General features: G+C 37.8%; 1 protein-coding gene across 4 annotated transcripts in view; it reads right to left on the bottom strand.

The window, feature by feature from the left end:
- The window catches only part of LOC108968692 (GTPase-activating protein CdGAPr), a 204,431-nt gene that overhangs the window by 29,435 nt on the left and 151,199 nt on the right, over positions 1-23,797 (bottom strand). The gene's annotated exons all lie outside the window — the stretch shown is intronic.

Raw genomic sequence — 23,797 nt, 5'->3', positions numbered from 1 at the left:
ACATAGTAAGTGGAAGTGCCAAGCCGACACTCGAAGCATTGGAAAAGTTGTCACTTGAAAAGGTATACTTTGGAGAATAAGTTCTAAGCGTTTTGCACTCATCTCATTCTGATCGAACTGGCATTTATTGCATATTCAATTCTTCTTTGGTAATCAACTCCTGTACAGCTGGACCTAACGAAACCTCAGCGAGTTTCGTATAATCTTCAGAGTTTGCATGGTCGCAAAGATTAACTGGATCGGAATGAATCGGAAAAGGTCTATTACGAGCCTCTTGTTAAAGCACTGGGCTCTCACCTTTTCAGGCATCCGTTCGCTACACCAATAAGTGAAATAGTTTACTCGTGGCAAGTGTTTTTATGAAAAGAATACCAAGATCGAAGCGAATGGGTGATGTCGTTAAATGCAAAATTTATGAAAACTGGACAATCGAGTACTGGAAGAATGCGATTTTTTCGGATGAAGTGAAGTTTAACCTCTTTTAATCGGTTGGTAACTACCATGTGAGCTGCAGTTCTGGCAAAGGTGCAAAACTGCGGGCATACTGCTTACTGTGAGACAGTCTACTACCAGTCATCAAAGAGCAGTATTCTTTAAGAACAGACGTTATATTTCAGAATGATTCTTCGCCATCTCACCAGTGTCACAAAATAAGTTATATATTTTTTTTAATCTCACACGTATTTTATTTCAATTTGAAGTCAAAAAACCAAACATTTATGTCTTACTTGTTGCAGGTAAAAGTATTTATGGAAAAAGCAAGAGATATTGTCCGATTGGAATGACAAGGTATTAGCACCGACCTAAACCTAATTTAGAATCCCCCTTCCAACGTTGTTAAGCAGCAGGTGGCTAAAAAGGTCGAAGTTTCCAGGCTATCCACTTTTTTTATTATCACTAATAAATCATAGCAAATATAACCGACCTCATTTATATCCACAACTTTGTTTCACATGCTCCATTCGGTTTCGCCAGACAACGAATATACAGCGCCTTTCAAACTATCGACAAACTTGCGCAAACGATTTTGCACAACCTTTAATTACAGTCAAACTTGCAATAAACAGCAAAATCATTAAGAGACTGGCTGGTGAAGGTACAAGTATTACAGTCATATAGCAGCAACAACAATAATAATAAGAATAATAAGAGCAATAATAACAACAATGAAGGTAATAACAAGAAGTAAGAAATTATTAATGGTATGTGAACGCGTTTTTTCTTTCGGTTATACATATATGTCATATGATCAAATTTGACTCGGACTGACAAAAAAAAATACATTTTAAGGTATTTGACTACAAATCTTTATACCCCTAACCGCCTTCGAAATAGGATGCTGAGATGATGCATCAGATGGTGTGCAGCACGTATGTATGTATGTATATGTATTTGTTAGTCTGGCAGCTATTCCTTTGCTTCACTAACAATTAGTCAATTGTACCTAGCAACAGTTAAGCCAATAGACAAAAATTGTATGCAAGTGGCAAATATGTTGTCAACACGAATATGCAAAACACAAAAACAAGAACAAAAACAAAAGTGTATAAAGAAATCAGCAGTTCACCAACGATAATGAGGGAACACAAATCAATTTCATGCAATGTTGCAGCATGTAGCAACTCAGTGCACTTTTCGCAATTGCAAGCAGTCAAACACTTTGCACATTTGGTGCAAAAAGTCATACAAACATACACAAAAAAACACACATACATATGTACATATATGCATATACTATATACCAACACACACTCCAGCCAGCCACACGGCATTCACAAGTGTCTGCACCTGGCGCTGCTCGAAAGCGCTGGGCACCAGGAATACCTACATAACATATGTACATCGGTATTAGCACGGGCTTGTTGTTGTTAAAATCGTTTTTTTTTGCACATTTGGTTGCTGCCGCCGACGGTCATTTCGGTTGACCAATAACACTTTTGCTCCGGGGTTTTATGAGTTTTCGGCAAATATTATTCAATCAGCGGCGCTGATGGCGCGCAAATGCGGCCAACTATCGGCTAACTGGTTGATTGTTGTTGTTGCTTCAGCTGCCGTTGAGCGTATGGCAATGTTTATGGTAAGCGAGCAATAAATGTAAATGCGCGAATGCACACACACACACACACATGCATGCATAGCATATGCACGGCGCGGGCAAATGCATTGGCAAATATGCTAAGTTGGCCTCGTTGGTTGCGCTCGAAATTGTGAAACTATTTGGTCATAATATTTTCTGCAAGCCCATTGCGCTTGCTGCCCTTTTGTGCGCGTAGAAGTGTATGTTAAGCAAATTTACATAAAAATTTGAATAAATTTTGAAAAAGAGGCGAAATTTTGCAAGCCCTCTAAACTTTGTTGCTTGGGTGCAATGTAAACATTTATTTTACAAAATATTCGAAAGCATTGGAAAACATAAAAGGAGGGCAAAGTACGGGTGTAACCAAGCATTAAAAACTTTGGAAAAATGCTGTAAAAGAAATAAATTAAACAAAACATTTTTTGGTTATTTTAATTTTTCACAAAAATTTTGAGGTTATGTGAAAAGTGTCTTGGTACAAAACTTGTAGATCATTCATTACCATCATTTTATATGCAAAAGAACTTTATCCGGAAATCGAGATAAAGAATTTTTAACCAAAAACTTCCTTACCTACCTCTCCCCACCCCTGACCTTCTTCTTTATTGGCATAGACATCAATTACGCGGTTATAATCGAGTTTACAACAGTGCGTCAGTTGTTCTTCCTTTTCGCTGTTTGACGACGGAAATTGGAGATTCCAAATGTAGCCAGGTCTTTCCAAAGAACGGAGATCTTCGTCTGTGCGAAGCCAGCGAAACCGCTGTCTCTTAATCTTTTGAACTTTATCAATATCGTCGTATAGCTCGTACAGATCATAGTTCCATTAACTGCCGTGCTAGCCGTTGCCAATTTGCAAAGCACTAGAAATATTCCGCAGAATCTTTCTCTCGAATATTCGTAACGCCAACTCATCAGATGTTATCATCGTCCATGCCTCTGCACCACATAGCAGGGCGGGGTGATGAGTGTCTTATAGAATTTGGACGTAGATGGATGGAGTCATGTGTAGAAGTTCACGCAAGTGAGGGAAGTTTTCTGAGCGCCATTTAGTTGGGAGTGGTCAGAAACGATTATTTTACATATGGCTCAAGCAGCTCACGACTTCCGATCAAGTATCCTTTGGGAAGCCAAACAACATCCGTTTGAAGGCGGGCTAAAGTAAGAAGGCGAGACGTTCCTATCCAGGGTTTTGCACTGGGTTTGGGACCCGTCACGCAAAGAAAAAACAAATAAAGAAAGAACAAAACGGCCTCGAATGAGAGACCCCCTTTTGAAGACGAATCTGTGTCTAGCGTTGTATAAATCGGGTTAAACGATATGGCGCTAGAAAGACAAGTTTTATGAGTGCTTTTCTCGATATGGTTTGAACATGCGTCAAAGATGGACACCAATAAAGAGAAAATATGACAAATTTTACAGATTTTCTTCGATTAAAGCGGAAACGAAAGTCCAGCAGCTGAGAATTCAAATAGTATTTCCGGACCTGAGCAACAGTAACAGCCAATCATCCACAACTTCGGCTTCATTTCTGGTACTTCGTTCTGGTACTCTTGACGCCAAAGGTGCACAACGCACTGAAAAGCCAACTATCAAAAATACCGATAAAATCCTGGAAAACTTTTGGGGCGAACTCACAAGATAACACTAAAACCCGAATGGATCGAATTTCAATCTGCGGTTCGCTGGTTCATTGACGATAATGTCAAGTAAAACGGTAGTGGTAGAATAACGGAGAGCCGGCCAAACGGTAACCAAGTCTAAATTGATGTTCAGGGCAATTTTGCCACGTGGAATTAGCGAAGGATCATTTTCTAGGAAATACTTCGTTTAGAACAAGAAAAAAAAAGTATGTTCTATCAAGTGAACCTTAGGATGGATAATGACTCGTCAGAAACCGGGAGCTTAATTGGGATGGTCTGTTCTATATACAGTTGTCGATAAAAGTGAAAGAAGAACAATGTTATCTTATTATGTTACTAAAATGGTCTTTCAATTCCTAATATATCAACTAGTCTCTTTTATAACGATTTCATCAAAATTTTTCCTTTTCCTATTGTCCACTACATAAGCATTGCGGAAGTTCCAGGGGAAATGTTTTACAGTTAGAAGAAAATAGTGGAGACCATGGTGGTTCTCAATTCACTAGATGTGACTATCTAGTGGTTGCAATCTCCTTTCCTAGTTGTCACCACGCCGCTGTCATAAATCCTAGTAATTTGTGATTGACATTGAGCGTTTTATCGACTAACTGCACTTCCGACAATTTGATGTACCTATATAAATATGTATATATAAGCAGAGTTGTTATGCAATCCAGTCACGTTTATGACAGAAACTAACAATTTGTCTGATGTCTGCACCTTTGTCTAGCCTCAATTCGTTTTCATGAAGTCAGCAGCAGTAGCAGCAACTGCATGCAAATTTTGTCATCACCCCTGGATTGTATTATGGAATATAAACGTGAAAAGTATTGCCATGTTTCTTTAATAACTAAAGAGTAATTTATAAATTTGGGACGAAGGTTATATTAACATATATTGGAACTCAGTGAATTTTAACCGATAATTTGGTACTTCTTGCTCCCTCATGAGTTTTCGAATAAAGCATATTATAGCACATAAAGCTAATGATCGTCTAGGAATCAGGCGACTTAGTATAATTGGCTCCAAGGAGGAATAGTTCTCTGAAACGGCCTGATCGACTTGTAATTTTCGCACGACCTTCCTAGTTATTATTGTCCGGTTATGATCGAAGGTACGCACCCACTCTGTGCAGCAAAAAGGCCACTCTCTGAGAGCACTCATTAGCAACTTGGTGTAAAGGAACTGTGGGACGGCATTTCCAGCTCTTTACATACAGCTACAAACGAAACCATTGATTTCGGAAAAGAAAAAAAGAACAGCTGGTACCAGGAGAAGTGCCGTGTCGCAGTGCAGAGAAAACAGACTGCGTACCTCCCAACGTTAAAATACACCACAACACGTGCGGCATGAGATAAATACCGAGAGTTGAAGAAGGAAGCGACACGCATTTGCAGACAAAACTAGCGAGAGGTCGAAAGGATGAAGAACTTGCAAAACTCGAAAATTCTACGCAAAGATGCAGCGACTAACGGAAGGTTCCAAGACCGGAGCATACTTTTGTAGAACACCAGTGGTAACTAGTGACTGATGCCCATACCATACTCGAATTCAGGTTTGGGGAGGATCCCTCCGAGCCGTTCGATACGAAATGAGGTTCCAGACAATGCGACTGTCGCGCGACGTCTTCAATCTACTGCTGGAGAAAATAATTCGAGCTGCAGAATTAACCAAAGAAGGTAAAATATTCAATAAGTAAATAATATCAACCTTAAAATCCAATGCAGAATAAGTCTTGCTAACAGTTGGGACTTTTTGTTGAGTTATACGTCGAATATATTCTGTGTGTGATAAATATTTATTTTTTAGTTTTCATTAAAACAACGGGGGCAACACTGTTATAGCACGGCACTCAATCCAAACTTTTGGCTACTGTTGACACAATCTCACCACTCTCACCCCAACCGACAGTGCTTCAACGGAGACTACAATGATGATACGCATATAGTAGTTATATACACTCGTATGTATGAATGTATGTATTTATTGTATATTATGTGCCTTGGTGCATATGCGATAACGCTGTCAAATAAATTGAATCAAATGTTGATTTGCATATGAAATTTTCTACTTAGCAGGGTGTCTTCCGCTCAATCATGCTATCATGCTCGTGGTGCAACCGTAAAGAAATTTCTACACCACCACTGGTAGAGTGTGGGGAATTTTCCTGCGGTGACACTCAGATATGTATGTATGGAAATGTTTTTAGATTTGCTTTCATTAAAATTTGAGCGTCGATAGCGGTCTTGCAGTAAACAAATAAAGTACATATATTGTCAATGTATATGTACATATGTATATATATTTCGACACAATGCATGCAAATGCAACCTTTGTGTGTTGAATAATGCGGAAAACGGTGGGAGTTTTGTTTATTTCAAGTTCAAAACCACAAATTCCCATTCTCGTGCACTTAGCGGCTTTTTGAAAATAATTTTGTTTTTTTGCCGCTTTTGTTTTCTTTAAAATTATACTTTATTTCTACAGACTTCTTTACATGCATTAAAAGTGATTCACATATAATACATGCAAATACACATATACATATTTATTTCTTTATTTTTTTGTTGCAATTTTTGCTCCGTTGACTTTTCTATATGCACCCACACATTTCTCTGGTGGCTTTTATCAACAAAAGACGCATTTCATTCATTATTATCAACGCTATCTTGACAAAGCTTCGCTGCTGCCGTCGTTCCGGGTGTGATTTCAGCCAAGGGTGGATGACAGAAAAGGCAACAATAATTTAAATATCAAGACACATTATGTTGTGGCTTGTGTGTATGTATGGGCATACATTAGAGTGGTGCGTAAGTGTGGGAATAAATTTTTTAAAACAGATTTTCGAAATCTACAGTTTTATGTCGGATATTTTTATAGTCGAAAATATTATATAACAATTTTAAAACTGATTAGAGTTCATTAAGGTTTCGCTCGCAGTGAAAAAGATTTATTTTTATTTTTATTAAATTTTTGAGCACCAAACCCGAAAGTTTTAATAAAAAAAAAAGAGTATAAAGCATAAATTAAAAACTAAATATAATAGAAAAAAAAAGAGAGTAAAAAAGTAATTTTAACATTTTAACAGAAACACACTGCTTTAGAAACTAGAAAATTTATAAAAAAAAAAGAATTTAAATAATTGTAAATAATATACATTCTGACAAAAAAATTCCCCGAAATTCATACCGTGTAGTTGATATTTCAGAAAAATATATTTTGCTAAGTTGGTAGGATTGTTTTTAATTGCCATGCCAAATATGAGCGTCATCTGTCGACCAGTTTGTTTACAACAGCTTCTTAAATCGGTACACTTCAGTAGTGTTTTGCGATTTTTACAATGGATAAAAATAATCAACAAAGAATTTGTCTCAAATTTCGGATTTATAAACAAATTTCGTGTGCGGAATCGTTGAGAATTTTGGAAAAGGCTCGTCGAGAGATCGTTGAAGACATGCCTCGTTCTAGATAACCTTCAATCTCTTCAACTTATGAAAATATCAAAAAAGTGGACGACATCGTTCGAATGATTTTGGTGAATATTTTGGGTCTGAAACGCGTTTTTGCTCGATTCGTTCCTATGAAGTTGAAATTTTTTCGAAAAGTGTACCGTAAGCTTGATTGTGGGAATTCCGGTCCCACATTCATGAAGAGCATTATAACTGCCGATGAGAGATGGGTTATGAGTTTGGCATGCCAACAAGTCAAAAATCTTCAGAATGGAGGAAAAGAAAAGCCGAAATCAAAGAACCACCCCAAAGCCGCTCAAAAATCTATGTGATACGGATTGTTTTCCGTAATTCATGGTTTGGTGCATCGTGAATTTGTTTCAGAGGGACAAATGATCATATCATCATGATAATGCACCATCGCAAAAACGCTATTAATATCAGCGATCAACCACTGTATTCACCAGATTTGGCCCCGTGTGATTTTTTCTTGTTCCCCAAACAGAAATTTCCGCACCGTGGAACCCGTTTCCAATCTTTCAAGAAGATAACATATGTGTTTTTAGGGAGGAGTAGAACAACTGTACGGCATTCGAAAATTTTCCAGAATTTTTCTCAACAAAATTTTTCAGAATCACCCTAGCACATATGTATGGCTATACGTAACATAACCATAGCATATTCAAATATACATGCATGATGCACACTTTCAGCACATTTTATGCCTTTCGTCTCGTTTTCGATAGGCAGAGGTTCAGATGAAATTTATCTTATAACACAGTCATGTTGGAATTGTGTAAAAATAATATAATGAAATTGCATACTTTAAATTAAATTTCCATGTGAATGCGCGAATGTTATGTTTACACTTGTGTGTCGACGAGAAGGTGGCTTTACGACGCTTTCCCTGACCCTGGTTTTGCTTCTTGCTTAGGCTACTGTGAATTGAGCCTCTTGAGGTTTGCGATGACAACGCCTGAGGTATGATGATTGAAGTTTTAGGATTTCAGAAAGAATGTTATTAATAATAAATAATATTTAATTTTTTAAAATTTTATTTAACAAAAACGCTAAGTTCGGTTGCTGCGAAGCTACAACATCTTTCACCAATGTATTTTTACTGAAAAAAGTATTTTATGTGAAAAAATTTTGTATTTTATTTGTATTACGGTATAGAAAGGTCATTGCCTTGGTTATGATTGGTTAGTTTCCCAGCGCATGAAAGACTTAAGTGGCGAAATAATACTGGCTCTTCTTCCAAAGGACAGTACTATGAAAAAAGTTTAAGGTGACTCTCAGCAGTAAGGCTGAATGGAATGATTCCGCTCACGAGCTACTACTCAGGGATAGTACAATCAAAAGGTACACCGATCGAAGAAATTGACGCAGAAGTCGCAGAACTACACACTAAACTCTCCGTAACTATCGATAGTTTTCCGACATATTCCAAGCAGAGGTGTTTGCCTTAAGTCGCTGCGTGGAGATAAGCCTCCAACGCAACTATCACAATGAATGGATAGTTATACTCAGCGACAATCAAGCGGCTGTAAAAGCGATCGTATGGGGACGAGACCACTATTGGTGCACTGTTGGTGCAGGAGTGTAATAAACGGCTGAACAGTTTATCAAATCTTAACCAAGTGAACTTTATCTGGGTGCGCGGTCACAAAGTTATACTCGTTAATGAACTGGCTGATAAGTTCGCCCGCTCCGCAGCATCCACAAACATGGTAGGACCCGAACCGTTCGTCACCTTAAAAGGTTTATCAGCCTGCCAAGGGGCCAACTCAGGCTGCTTTTTGCCTTCTGCACTGATCATTGCAAGCTCAAGAAGCACTTACATAACATGGGCTTAGCTACTTGTGAGAATTGCCGGTTCTGCGACAGGAAGCCTGAAACTCCAGAACACCTGCTAATTGACGTAGTCGGTAGGCGCAGGATAAAGTTCCTTGGATTAATGTGTCCAAACAGGGATTACATCGTCTCAATACACCCAGCAGTATATTGGAATTTATCAATATGCTGGAGCTAGGTGAGTCGTTGTGACTTAGGAGTCACTTTGTACGGCAACTATATACAATATTTGTTCCATATTGATCGCTTCCGACAAATAAGCTGCTTCTTAGGGGCGGAAGGACGTGCGCTCAGATAGATATACCAAAAACTCTGATAGCCAAAAAGCTCTTCAAAACATTAATGTCATCCTCCGCACGAAAAATTCAAAGTCCATCGCCAGCCATGGAAATGAGCCGCGATAATCGAACATTAATTTTAATTAAAGTTACCGGTTTGAGACTTTAATCTTATTTAACCCTCCAATGACGGACAAGCACATGCAACAACCACCCTTTTGAGATTGACAAACACGCCGCGCCTGCCAATAAGCTTGCCGGTAAAGTCAATGCTAGCCGGCCAACGCCTTAAAGCCGATTAAAAACATGAAACATCTATATGCTAACTAACCTTTGGTAGCGTCTAACGGCTGCAAGGCTGCCTAGTAGCTATTTAAGGCCATCACTGCTAGTTCGACAGTTTATCTGTCTGCCAGCATGACTGCCTACCCATGAACTCTAATACTAATAAATATATCTGCTTTTGCCCTCTTAAGCTCTGCTAAGCTGTTGCTGAAAAACGACGCGCCGGCAGTTTGGAGTGGCAAAGCCTGTAAATACAACCATGCAACCCCTTTATAACTCCTCATTTGACTGACATTCACTCACTCACTCAACCATTTCTCATTTGCCAGTACTGCTTGCCACCCAATCCATTGTACTCGAAACACTACACTCTGGCAGGCAAGCAGTCATTTCACGCTTCGCAGCTAACATATACTGAAAGTCATCCTCATATCCTCACATTTCACACTCACTGCACCGCACCGACACTCACACTCTCTCTTCTTTCACTTTCATTCATTGGGTATTTGTTTTTGGTATATACTATATATATATAGCTAAAAGCATGAGTATTTTGTATTTGTCAGTCATTAAGGTGTCTCGAGTGATTTATTGTCGCTGGATTTGTATATGTGTACATATGTTTTTCTATACACAAAACACTTTCATTTGCTTTGTGCTCACTCTCTTTAATGCCCCCGCTAATACCGTTTTATAACAGGCTTTAAAGCATTACGACAACAAAACACTCGCAACGAAAGTGTTTTCACACAACTCAAAAAGTCAATTGGCTATTAAATTTGGCAAGTTTTCAGCCTGAAGTCAGGCGAGCTGGCATTTATTGAAAAGAACACTCACTAGCTTACGTCTGGCAGTATCCGCATGAACGCCACTCATTTGAAATGTGAGTTAAAGATAATCTTTATATTGTTCGCGGCGTAATTAATGAACTTTTCGTAGTAAAAATTAATTTGACGCTGGTTTAGGAAGTCCGGAAAAGTGGTCAATGCGCTCTAAATGGTTTTTTAAAAGGCAATGATTAATAATGGCGTTTAGAGATTGTTTTTAGTATAATAAAGCAAGCGATTATGAGTGAAAGAAAACGTTTACATAAGAAACTAGTAAAGGAGGAAATGTGAAAAAGATTTTCTGATAAATTTATTTAATAAAGGATAATACGAAATATCTGATGTCTTCAAACAAACATCCGTCACACTCGCGACTAGGCTCTCACGTCACTGTGGACGGTTATAACTTCGAAATCGTAAATAATTTCGTCTATCTTGAAACCAGCGTTAACACCAACAACAACGTCAGCCTCGAAATGCAATGCAGAATCACTCTTGCCAACAGGTGCTATTTTGGACTGAGTAGTTAATTGAAAAGTAACCTCGGCGAACGAAGACCAAACTGTACAAGTCTCTCACCATTCCGACAATGATATCATCTGATGAGTCGGCCTTAGTAGTGTTCAAGAGGAAGCTTTTGCGGCAGATTTATGCACTGTTTTTAACTCGGCATAACCGTTCTTCTTAATATGAATTTTAAAACATTTCTGGGCAAAATTTAAAGCTAATTAGCTAGCAGCATAAGACAAAGTTAAATCACCGATTTTAATTCATAAGAGGTTAGTATTCTTCAAGATCAATCGAACACTGCGTTTGTGTTTAAAAAAAAAAAAATCCAAGAAAGTTTCGAGTTTCTTAGGTATAGATAAAACTAAGAAGATATAGATGGAGATTTAGACAGAACGGACACAGGTAAAAAGCTTTTGAAATATTTGCAATAACGTAATCAACAAAATATTTGTGTTCTTGAGTTTGGTTTATATTTAGATCGTCCTATCGCTAAGTTCAAGCTCCTAAAACAAAAAAAAACAAAAAATCCGAGAAGGCTTTGTTCAACCGAAACAAATTTTTAAAATAATTTTTGAGTTATAGACGGAGATTTTGACAGCATGGACCTAGGTTAAGTTTCTTTGATATCGTTGCAACCATTCCATGTTCGCTATTGTCTCAGAAACCCTTGCCTTTACCTTATTGATGGATAAATCCGTTTTGGTTTGCAGAAGAGATCCACTACGACTATGTTTTTTCTCTGAACTTCAAGTTGTCAAGCAGAACTTCTTGTTTTGAGTCTCCTTCTTATTACATAGTCTAGTATAACCGCTTTCTGACTGTCACAATTTGATGTCTCAGATGACTTATCGAAATCTAATATTTATGGTTTTCGGCATACCTTACAATAAATTTCAGCAAGAGAAAACCCGAAGCGAAGCTTTTAAAGCAGTAATTATTTTCGACACATACTTATCCGCAAAAAGTATGTCATTGAGGTCGACATAAGACAAAAACTTTTCCATAAAGCGAAATAGACATCCTTCTGGCCCATAATAAATTCTAAGAGCCCCGCCGAACTTTTTACCCTTAGCGAAGTCAATGAACACTATCCAATATTTTCACGCGTAGTGCCGCTAAATATTTGGTCGTACGCTGTATGGAGAAAGGTAAGCCGGGATCACCCGTTCACTTTCTCCTCTATTGTCCAGGTTTTGCTAAACTGAGCTTGAAATATCTCGCTAGACACACCTTTAGCGGACTTACAGAAACGGCTACACTTGATGTTAACAGCTTAACAAATTTCTGGTAAGCTGAAAACACTCCGTCGATCTATGAGGATCTTGTGAACCACTATTGGGTAAAACAAAGGACGAATCCTTCTGCCCAAGTGAGATTCATCGTTATCATCATCATTCATTCATTAGGATTAACCCTACGACCCTAACCTAAGGTCTATAAGGTCGTAATTTTGCAAATACGGCTTAGATATGTGACAACTCCACATCCTAAAAGTTGCATGAAGAAATTTTATAGATAATATATTAAAGTAGTCTCTTCTTAATGCTCCCCTACAACTTTCTGATCATTATTGTGCAAATTACAGTTAACAAAAACCAATTGCAACCAAACTTCATCGGCACATAAAATCCGATGATTTACGTGATCATTACATAGATTAAGGCAAATGATGTGAGTGTGGTTTGGAAGTGGAGCTCACTCCCCAAGCCCGAAAAAGACAGACGCTTTCCAAAAAGACAAATTTTCAAAGAATATAGCGAATATAGCAAGTGTTGCATAAACACTTTGCTACAACACCCCCAATCACATGACGGTGGTTGTCTAAATGCATTGATTAGTGTTGAAACGTAGACTGACGAGCAACCCCACTTTAATGGCGAGGCATATCACGTACTCGTTAACGAAGAAGCCCGGCAAATGAGTTATACACTTTCAAGGGTATATATGTAAGTAGATATATGTGTTATTGAGAGGGAAGGGGTGCAGTAGTGGTAGACTTTGCCGCCGACCCAGCGCATGATATATACAAAAGGCCGACTTTGCTCAGTATGAATTTCATTAATTTAACTTTTTCTACACTTTTACTGCAGTACTTCGCAATACTGTTGCTTCTCTTTTCCCTTTCTTCTCTCTTCTCTTTTGCCCTCTACAGTTCAAGTAAAATAAATGAGACCAGCGAATTGCGTTCAAGTTCAAGACTGTTGCGAAAACAAGCTCCAATAAAGAACGAACAAAGACAAGCTCACGCAAGGCAACCGCGCTGACACTTAGTCAATGAGACCGGCTAACTTTGCAAGTATGCGAGTACGAAGTACTTACAAAGTTAGCCGGTACGAGTATGTGCTTAACTTGCAGTACTTGAGCGCTGAAATGATTTGTTTGCGCATTGCGAAAAGCGACGACCTTTTTAACTCTTCGTTCGCTTGACGCTAGGCTTGTGAGCTCAACACTTGAAACGCGGTTGAAGTACTGTACATTTGTGTAACTTCTAACGGTCTGTTTGTTGTTTATCCTTACTTCATACTCTTTTACTTTGCATATGCTCTTACTTTCCCTTAAAAAATAATACGTTCCTCCAAGTTCTCTTACTACTTCTTCCCTTCAACCACGACAGTGTTGCAATACAACTCAACTCTCACCATACTCACTTTCTATCCACCACATACGGACAACCTATATGAAGTAGGCGTCGAGTTTCAGTGTCAATTTTAGTGGATCTAACCTCAGGCGTTTCGCAGACAAAAATAATGTCGTTACGAACAAACTTATACCTTCACACGCACACACACACACAATTATTATTTGTAACTATAGTGTGAGTGCCGTGTAATTTTAAACATTTACATGTTGTTCATTTTGCCCCACCAACATGAGTTACCCTTATCCATATGCAAAGTGTGCTTTGGCTAACACCATTAAATAAAACGCGATAAATTTCCGTGAGTTGCAACCCCCAAAAATAGACTACACGTAGTTACGAATGTCATTGAGACCCATTCTACTTTCACTTTTAGCTTTCAACTGTTTGGCTAAAGCTCGCCAAGGTATTTTTTTATACCAGAGTTTAACGCTATTGCATATAGTATTCACGGTAACGGTTGCTTATAATTGTATAAAAAGGGTATTGTAATTTATAAACGGAAAAGTTTGAAACGTCCTCTACTGCTAGTGCATTCTGACTACCGTCCTTCGAACCGTATTTATGAGTCCGTTCCAAACACACTTCATTAATCCATTCGTTTCATACATACAAGCATGCGTCGTTCGTCCCCGCAAATGTCGTCCGTCCAATTATATATCGTTCGTCTATTCATTTGTCCCACCGTTCTTGGCATTTATCTACACTTTCATCAATCCGGACAGCCGCCTACCCGTCTTCATCCGTTCACTAATTCATCCGTATGTTTTATCTATTCCCTCGTCCAATAATCGTCTATTCGTTCTTCTTCCATTCATCAATACATTTCTATGTTTCGATATCGATATGTATGCCGATTTTTGTATATCGAAATGTTTAGAATGTTTCATTCTGTCACTTTGTTCATACCATCATCTATCCAACTATCTATTAGATAGTCTATTAGATAGTTGGAAAGATAGATAGAAAATAATTGACGTTTTGCGCAGCAACCTGTGGTCTATTGTGCCCTCTCCTATATCATATATGGTCACAAAGATCCAAAAATCTAAACAAGTCCAAGAGCTTGCTGGCGCGATAGAGGTGATGTGATACTTGTCCACCTAGGTGGATCCTAAGATCGTGAACATTCTTCTACAAACTGCTAGGCAATCAAGAACATAAAGTCTGGAGTTTCCGGATCCATGTCGCAAAGCCGGAAGTTTGCACAAGAGACCATGCCCATGTTGATCAAGTGTTTTTTGAATCCAGTATGATATAGAATTAATTCTAAGGTTCATTCGATGATATCTAAATAGCTCAGAGCCAACAAAAAACCACTTAGCTTAAGTGTTCTTTACTAAGATTCATCGCAGCCAAAGGCTAGAATGTACTCAGGTTTCGGACTCCTGGTGCTCACTGGCACGTGAACAGAACGGGCCGGGATATATATTTTCTTCGCAAGATTTGAGCTCAAGTTTTCGGAAATCTCATCTCAATTGAATTAAACAAAACCGGAAACAAATTTTAATATACCATAACAATATATGAGGTGTCTACGGCACAAGCGTCTGTTGCTGCAATTCCGACTGAGTTTTAAAGCTTCTTAAAATTAAATTTAAAATACTTTTTTATTGCCTTGATATATTCATTCTCTTCTGCATGGGAATAACTAATATTTCATCGCGTCCGAAATCAGCGTTTCCTTATTTACTGTATATTTTTATTGTTGTTGTTGCATTTTTTTAACTTTAACGGAGCCATTTTTCAAACTCGCTGGCTATTTTAAATTTCATATGCGTTTTTCCGTTTTTCTATTTAAATGTAAATTTTCAGTGGAGAACGCCTGAAAATATGCTACTAAATTTTACCGGCTGCCCAACAACACTCTTGATACCAAGTATACACATACATATGTATTAATGTGTCTATGAGTCTCTCGCAAAAATGAAGTTTTTATGCTGAAATGCGAGTAGGGGTGACAGCTGAAAAGCAATAAACATGAAATTTCGCTGCCGACTTTCACTCAACACACACAGAGTTACAGACACCCACAAGCATACCAGACAGAATATTGTTGTGCAAAAAAACCATAAAAAACGATACACGTATAATTTATGTTGGCTCGTACGTGATAACCACTTCATCGCTTCATTTGACATTTGCCATAAATGAGTAAGTTGGATGCGCTTTATAGAGCTGAAGTAGCTAACGGAAATGTGGGAGGCGTAGCGGTGAGGCTTAAGAGACAACATGAAGCGTGCATTTTAACGGTTATATCGAGTGCTTGACAGATTGTTGCTATCAATAGTATCTAAGAAATGTGGCATGTCATATAAAGGATTTTTTTTTTTTTTCATTTATTTATTCCCAAGACATGTGAAGAAGCATATCTCTGGAGAAATCTATATTAGTATATGTATATATATATACAAAGCAAGACACTTAAACAGTTATTTATCAGGGATCGAGCGCAAATGTGGAAGAAAAGTATAAAAAATAGAAAACTTTTAGGGTTTTCTTAGCGGATTGCGTGTGATTGCTAAGCGGAAACGGAAATGCAATTTAGCTTGTCAGACACGAATCGATTTGTACAAAATGAGCAGTACAAACATGCAGGTTTTTTGTATTTATAACTGTGGTTGGGGCAAATAAGCCGATGAGTGGAGTTATTTTACTTATTTTTAATAAAAATTTTTTTCAGAAAAAAATTAAAAAAGGGGAAAAATATTATAAATAAATAAAAAAAAACCTTAGGAATTCTTACTGTTGTTGTTTTAGTGGCAGATAATCTAAATAACCTTGGATACTAGTCCTTGGCCGAATATAATTCCTTGCCCGTTCCATTTACCTAGGCCTGACTATGATGGAAATGGCTTGAAGAAGTTTCGGAATAGGAACAACCTCTCAAAAGTTCGCAAAAACTTTCGGGTCAGCCGAACACTTGTACTCAAAAATACTGATAATTTGAGCTTAAACTCGATGACACTTTGGACAACGAATCATACTGGACTTAACTAAAAAAACATAGAAATACTCTTGTATAAAAGAAAAAACTGAAACTGTTGCTCGCAGAAATAAACTTGTGTCAGCTTCTCAAATGAAGAAGCATTACACCATTTCAGAAAGGACTACAAAGATGGCTTTCAGTTTATCTGGCAGCCAAGAAGTAACGACCCACTGTCCGAGAAAAAAAGATTCGCCACAAAGAATTTATTCGTAAAAAGAAGCATAATACCTGGTTCATAAGTGTTTAAGGTTGAGAAATAGTGTATGAGAGGTCATGGAAACGCTTTGATAGGAGATAATGGTGAACAGACTTCCTTCAAAATGAAAAGCATGCTCCAAAATATAGGTTCGCACAATTTTGGTATATTAAAATATAGATATTTTAGATTCAAATGCATATAATAACAGGACGACCACACTAGCCTTTAGTTCACGCACGATTAGTTGAAGGCTAGTTTGGGAATGCCTAACGACGATATCAATGTCTTCCAGTTACTAGTAAGGTTAGACCGCAGGTAACGGCGAAGTTGGCGAACTGGCAAGGAAAGGTACTAGCTCCATAATTTGTAGAATGGGAACGGATAACTCTTTCGAGCTTTCTACTTTCGGTTAACTGGGCTTCGCGAAAGCTTGGGGTACGCTGGATTACTTGCATATTAGTTCCTTAGCTGTCGCAATATTATGGTTCGCAGGACGCTCAGTGAGATCTTCAACGTCAGATAGGCTAGTCTTTCGCTAATGGGAGAAGTTTTAACTGGTCATTGATCTGCCGGCGTTCATGCGGTAAAGTGGAGAATCTTATCAGGCTTGAGTTGGATAAAGATAAGATGAAAATATCTTTCAGCCATTGCGAAATCAAGGCTTAAGCACCTGTGACCTCACATTTTCAGACAGTCCGCTGGTGGAGTGAGGCAATTTTCATAATATAGTAATATGATGGAATGCTGGTAGCAACTAATTTGCTTGCCTGTTAATTCTATTTAAATTTTTTATTTATATATCAAATATTTCTGCGAAGCTCTTTATTTCATGATAATCTTTTAATTTTATCACTTTGTTTGAAATTAAATTTCGAAACAGTTGGCAACCCTATTTATAATATTTATGCCAGAAATATTGTTATTTTATTTATTTTTAGTTTAGAGCTCATGTTTGAACTCACTTAATCAAATTTAAAAGAAAATTAAAAAGGTGGCAACCCTACTCAAATAGATGCCAATATTTCAATATTGAATTTAATTTATTAATTTTTCAATTGTTTATACATATGCTTATTTGAAGAATTTTACCATGCAGTCAGTCCAAAGTGAATTCAGGCGGTATCTTGGTGACAATTCCCTGGACCATTATGTTTGCCGAATCGAAATATATATTTAGATTTTATAATTTTGTGCTGAGGTCCTTGAATTATTCAAAGAAAAAACAGCCTCTTTCCGCTGACAAAATCATTAACAACACAATAGCACCATTACTTCCACTTGTGCATCAAAGCGGAAAGTGTGAAAACTTTTTATGAAAAGAAAAATGAAACACAAACTTATTTTTCACGTGCAAAAGCTGGCACATGTCTCCAACATCATTACTACTTTATCACCGCTACAGCATTCACACCATTACATTCCGTTTTTATAGCCTCCATTACGCACTCGTAGTAAAGGCTTCAAAAATATGTTGCACTCACAAATACAAAGTATGTAATGAGTTCAGCCTTGAGGCGACGCTTGCAACATTTGTCAATGCAGTATAATTTTATATACGTATTTCGCGTAATTGAAGTGCCTACAGTGGCGGGCATAGACATACATAGATTGTAGTCTAAATTAGACTATAGGGAAATTGAAAGTAGCAAAAATTAAATTAAACTTTATAAATATTTGGAGATATAAAAAACAACTATTGATGGAGAAACTTTAGAATTTTGCAATGCTGCACATTCCAAATTCGCCAGGAATGGCTCCGTATGACTTTTTCTATTTCTAAAAGTAAAGAGTAACTTAAAGTGTCATCGTTTTTGCAAGGTAGATGCGAAATAAAGTTTGAAAAGTATTTCGGCGACTGGAAGAAACGTTGGTATAATTGCATAATATTGAATGCGAAGTATTTTGAAGGCGACACAATACAAATAGTGGAGAAATGAACAAAAACTGAAAAGTGACGATATTTTATAAACACCTCGTATAAGCTATACGGAGGCTAGAGAATATTTTAAACTGAATTTTCTAGTTTTGGTACTATGACATCTCATTGCCAGAAGTAGATGCTGTCTGAATGTAATGAGGAAACCTCTCATGGGTCTTTATGTAGGGCATGTTTAAAATTGTCCTGAACAAAAACTATTATTAGAAAGAAACGTTCTCTGAATTTCCTTAAGATTCCTTATATATAGACAGATAGATGTGGTGTGGCTGAGGTTGGGCAAAGAAGCGAAGCAAATGGGTTTGGTAGTGAACAAGGGCAAGACGAAATAGCTCCTGTCATTAAACAAACAGTCGTCGCACGACACTGTTGACAGTCATCATTTCAAAGCCGCAGATAATTGGCAACCAGAAGAACAGTTTCCTGCAAACAAAGACGTAATTCTACAGCTCACTCACCATCCCCATTCTGCTATATGGTGCAGAGGCATAGACTATGACGACATCAGATGTGTCGCTGTTACGAGTTTTCGAGAAAAAGGTTCTGTGAAAGATTTAAGGTCCTTTACGCATGAACAACGGCTAATACTGTAGTCGATGGAACGATGATTGATATAATTCAGCGAATTAAGGACAGTAGGAAGAAAATACTCCAACCTTGAAGATTTTCGATTCAGTAACTGCTGCTCGAAGCTGAGGAAGAGGAAGACCTCCACTCCTTTGGAGAGATCAGGTGAAAAACTGCACTTGGTATCATGAATTGGACGCCAAATAGCGAAAAGAAAAACGATTGTCGCGCTGTTGTTGACTCGGCTATAACCGCATAAGCGGTGTCTACGCCAATAAAGAAGAATAGTATGTGAACAAAATACAAATTAAAAAAAAATTTTTTTATTATATTAAAACCACAAATTTTGCAACAAACTAACCTCATTCGTATGACCATCACTGTATAAGCAGAGAGTTAACAGCATCGCTGAAATGCATTGAACTCTTCAAAAATCATTCGTTCCGTTCTAATTCCCAACTTCAAGGCTATTAAAATAGCGAAAAATCGAGAAATGCTAGGCATAGTTTTGGGCGCATAAAATATTCAACATTGCCCCATGTAATAACAACAAACACTTGCATGAGTCAGAAAAATAAACTGTAGAATTTCTAATAATGTAATAAATTTGTGTTTTTGCAAAAGCGAAGAGCATCAGCAAGAAAATGAAAGAAAACAAAAACAAAATAAATATAAGAATTTGTTCTTTATAACTTACAAATACAAATACATATAGCACTGCATGCTTATAGTTAGTGCCTTATCGGGCGGCGCATCGGGATGCCATAGCAGCGCATAGAGAACAAAAAATCGTTAGGGGCGGAACACAAGCAAAACGGAAAACAGCAACACGAAGAGCCAGCAAAACAAATTAAACGCCAGCGGAATACGAAAATAGCTGAGAACACCAGCGCATACGAGCGCTAACTGTAGTTATAACGTTGCAGGGCGAATGTGAAGCTAAGTAATTGACAAGATTATATGCTTTGGCGTGTTTTGCGTGTGCAGGAGCTGGAAAATCGACTGTCTGTGTATGTAGCTTTGCGGCTGGACACAGCGCCGTCGAGAATTACAATAAGCACAAGCACACACACATATGCACATTGGTACTATTGCTAATAGTCATGGCATTAATGTGTAGCATAGTTTAAGGCGTTTATTGAATGTAAAGTGTTTTTGCGCGCATTACTGTGTTATGGCATAAAACGATAACAGTCAAATATAAGTTGTGACATTTATTATGGTGGTCAAGAGAAGAAGAAAAACTAAGAGCGCTATTAAAGATATGAAACTTTAAGAATTTTTAGAGGACAATATACATTATACAAGCTTCACATGCTTCTTAATTATTAAAAAAAAACTTCTAGAAATACTAAACAAGTCGAACATAAATTTTTAGTTTATTAACATATTGCAGTCTTTTGAACATAGTGCCCGTAGACATCACCGGAAGGTATATGGCCGAGAAAGTGGCAATTAGGCTCAGATAATTTGGGTTCTTAAGGGATTAGGTGGGTTTCAGAGGTAAAAAAAAGGTATTTTTACGAGTTTTTTTTTTTTTAATATAAGCAATCATATATTTGAAAAATATAATATGTTATGCAATACATACAATACATACATATGTTGAACATTCCGCCGTTGAGACCGCATTTCCCTGGGTGTCTCTCAAAAAAGTGGTCTCGCCGTGGACAGCATAACTTATTATTGGTTCATTTAAATTTAAAAAACTAAGCATATTCTGTTAGTACATATCTAAATCTCGTTTTGGAACATAGGAAATAAAAAAATATTAAAATTGTTCTTCTTTTCTCGGACTTTGAACAAAAAAATCTCATTTTTGCTAAAATTTTCGGAATTTTTTGGTCAGAAAAATAAGTTGTAATGAAACAAAAAAAAATCCTTCGTTCAATAACTAGATAATATTATTTCAAAGACGTGTACACAATACGAACTTAATAGGTCGATAACTTTTCGAGAAATCGTGTCCACCGACTTCAAAAACACAGTTTCGAGAAAAACGCGTTTAAAGACAGGGCACTTAGCGCAGCTAGCCTTGAATGTACAAGTTCTCAAGATTGTATCTCCGAAATTATTACTCAGATCAACTTTAAACTCTATACCTATATCAACTATAAACACTCGGATATATTCACATTTGACTTCATACCGGATCATCTAGTTCACCAAACCGAACTCTGTCGGGTCCTTCTCTGCCCATATACCGACGAGGGAGCTATGGCTGCCATTAGAGGAGAGGGGCAGTAGCATCTTTACGGATACGTCAAAGCTTGAGGAAAAGTTGGTGAAGGGGTTTACCGTCGGGAGCTCTCTATGAACTTCAGTTTCAGAATTCACGACTATTACAGCGTCTTTCAAGCCAAGATTGCAGCAGAAGTAACAATACACTCACTCCTCATACACTTGGTCGAGGAGTGCCTAACCTCGCTATCAACATCATCGACTGTCTTTGTGATAAGACTGGTATGATTGCCGGGCCATAGGAAATCGCAGGAAATTGTAATGCTGATGAGCTAGCAAGGAAATCGAGCAGGTCGATGCTTCCGTATCCTCTTGTGTCCGCTGAGCCACTATAGGTACTTGCGGAGCCGCAATAGCCGTTTGGACCAAGATTGTTTGCAGGAAATCTAGTCATCTCATCGCGCTCAGTGAAGCTAGCCTCTCTCTAGTTGTGGGGCTTTTAACCTGGCAACTGATCATTGCCCTTTTGGCGTCTATGCTGTAAAGTTGGGAATATTACCAGAAACCGTTTGCAAAAGCTTTTTGGAAGAAGATGAGGTATACACAACTAATCACTTCTTTCTTGACTTTTGGGAAGTCAAGACTTAAACATTTAGGAGCCCATACCTTCAGACATTCCACCGAAATAGCGGCAGTAGGAATTAAGCGCCTTAAGCATAACAGAGTCCTTCAAGCTCATATATTCAAAAGAATAACTACTCCTTATAGACCCAGGAACTAAACTCCATCTGGTATCGCAAAGGAACAAACCTGGTCTATGTGTGGCTCATTGGCCTACCAGACTAGCCTAACCTAACCTAAACTAACCTCTTTCGCAACATCTGAAGCTTTCGCCTTTGCATTTTATCACTTTATTTAACAGGACGCCCTGAACAAGGCAAGTAGGTGGTGAAACCCGTCGATTTATACGTTTCAATCATTCTTTGAAACGAGAGAGGTAAATGCCTTGCATCTGGGAGAGAAAGGTAATGTTCACATACGCATTAACTTTCAAGATTTATTTGTATGTAAGAGAGACAACATGTATGCCACAGAGATTATGAGATATGATATAGTATATAATCACAGCATGGGAAACGTTGAACTGTAAACATTGGGTAATGGGTCTATTTTATAATATACACAAATATTTAAGTGGCACAAAGAATTCAGTGACAAGAGCCAATAGAAACAGGCCTCATGCGAGTCATCCAGAAACCTGGATCGATGTTACACATTTTGGTTAAGGATTTGAAGCGTGTTCATAATAAATTATTGCCAAAAGATCTTTTACAAAACGGATGTTGAGAGGTCGCAAAGAGATGCTTAAATATCTGGCAAAATCGACGTCAAGTTGATATCGCGAAACAACTGATTGACACTACATTCATCAAACTACATGCATATGCATCAATACTGATAACGAGACATAGAATTTTTAATAAGACGTCGCAACTGTCCAACACTTTAGGAAATGATGCTCCAAAAATGAGTCGGGACCGAAAACACCACGTCAAAGTCGGTGATGTTTATGCATTTTGAAGTTACTCCGCACGGAGGAATGGGGAGAGAACGGCACTGGCAGCAGTCAGCAAGAATGCGCCACGCCAAGTTACTACTGGTTACAACCTAGCAAAGTTTGGAGATAAAAGCAACTTGCCTCGAGACAAATTCATTCCTTTTCTCGCGCTCTATATTGTGCACTGCAGGCTCAAGAATCACTTGTTCCACATAGAAATATTATCTTGCATAAGCTGCTGCTTTTGCGACATGGAACAGGAACCTCCATAAGACTTGACTCTAGATTTTTGAGCAATTCGTAGAAGCAGGCTGAAGGCCCTAGGATCGATCTATGTGGGGAATAATATAGGAGAGGATACAATAGACTAAAGATTGCACTATTTGGCCATTTTAGAGCATCCACGTCAAGCAATTCGCGTAAATGATCGGATTTGGGTAATGGGTTTTTATCACCATAAAAGCCGTCGTTTTTTAAGATAATCCTGACTGATCTTTGGCCAGACACGAAACGGTGGTTATCGTTCAACCAATATATACGCTAGATTTGGCTTACGGAAACGCGTTATGAGTTCATTGAGATCGCATCGGCTTATAACAAGTGTATGTAAAATTGGATTCGACGGCTGCCGAAGTAAAAATACTTCAATCAACTCTCAATTTTCCATTAGAATATATTTCTACCAACGATAATTTCATGCTTATACAGCTCTTTTAACACTTAGCAACACATTCCACATCCAAATTCAATATTCCACGCCTAAATGCGCACAACGTTTAAATGCACACTTAATAGGCGATAAGTGT

The sequence above is a fragment of the Bactrocera latifrons genome, unplaced genomic scaffold (genome assembly GCF_001853355.1).
Source record: "Bactrocera latifrons isolate USDA-ARS-PBARC rearing strain unplaced genomic scaffold, ASM185335v1 scaffold_225, whole genome shotgun sequence".
NCBI lineage: Eukaryota > Metazoa > Arthropoda > Insecta > Diptera > Tephritidae > Bactrocera > Bactrocera latifrons.
Note: the sequence above shows the minus strand (reverse complement) of the source record. Positions and strands in the feature narration are given on the sequence as shown.